The following is a 1,142-nucleotide window of genomic DNA, read 5'->3' on the forward strand; positions in this document are numbered from 1 at the left end:
CCTGGCCAGGAACGGGATCGGGACTGGGATCGGTACCGGGGCCGGGATCCGGGCCCGGAACCGGGATTGGGATCTGGGAATGATGATTTGGGACCGGGCCCGGGATGCCGGGAATGCTTTGGATCGGGTTTGGGGCTGCCTCGGGGAGAGCAGGGGGGAGGTGAGCGAGGGGGCAGGGCTGATTCCCGAATCCCAGATTTTTCTCTGCCCTTCCCGAATCCCAAACCTTCCCGAATCCCAAACCCTCCCGAATTCCAAGCCTTTCCGTGAGGGTCCTTCCCTCACCCCCTGGTAGTCTTTCCCTCATCTTTTGGGGGTCCTTCCCTCCCCTGCCGGTGGTTGCCATCTCCCCGGCGATCCCTGTCCCCTCCCGGTGATCCCTGTCTCCTCCCGGTGGTCCCCATCCCTGCCCCGGTGGTTCCTGTCCCCCAGTAGCCCCTGTTGTCCACCCCACCGGGTGGTCCCCATCTGCTCCTGGTGGTCCCCATCCCCTCCCAATGGTCCCCATCCCTTCGTGGTAGTCCCTGCCCCTCTTGGTTGTCCCTCTCCTCGGTGGTCCCCATCCCCTCCCAGTGGTCCTTGTCCTCCAGTAGCCCCTGCTTCCCCCACAGCGGTCCCTGTCCCCTGGTGGTCCCTGTCCCCTCCTGGTAGTCTCTGTCCTCTGGTGGTCCCCATCCCCTCCCAATGGTCCCTGTCCCCTCCTGGTGGTCTCTGTCCCGCCAGTGGTTCCTGTCCCCTGGTGGTCCCCATCCCCCCAGGTGTCTCTATCCACCAGTAGCCCTTGTCCCCTCCTGGTCATCTATCATCCAGTGGTCCCCATCCCCTCCTGGTAGTCCCTGTCCCCTCCTCGTGGTTCCTATCCTCTCCTGGTAGTCCCTTTCCCCACCCCGGTAGCCCCTATCTCCTCTCAGTAGTCCCTGACCCTCAGTAGCCCCTGGTGGTGCCCCCTCTCCGGTAATCTCTGTCCTCTGGTGGTCCCCATCCCCTCCCAATGGTCCCTGTCCCTTCCCAATGGTCCCTGTCCCCTCCTGGTGGCCTCTGTCCCCCCAGTAGTTCCTGTCCCCTCCCAGTAGTCCTTGTCCCCTCCTTGTGGTCCCTGTCCCCTGGTGGTCCCCATCCCCTCCCAGCAGCCCCCATCCCCT

General features: G+C 64.5%; 1 protein-coding gene across 1 annotated transcript in view; it reads right to left on the minus strand.

Moving 5' to 3' along the window:
• LOC102033814 (occludin) overlaps window positions 1-1,142 on the minus strand; it is an 8,432-nt gene that overhangs the window by 6,408 nt on the left and 882 nt on the right. The gene's annotated exons all lie outside the window — the stretch shown is intronic.

The sequence above is a fragment of the Geospiza fortis genome, unplaced genomic scaffold (assembly GCF_000277835.1).
Source record: "Geospiza fortis unplaced genomic scaffold, GeoFor_1.0 scaffold248, whole genome shotgun sequence".
In the NCBI taxonomy this organism is placed as follows: domain Eukaryota; kingdom Metazoa; phylum Chordata; class Aves; order Passeriformes; family Thraupidae; genus Geospiza; species Geospiza fortis.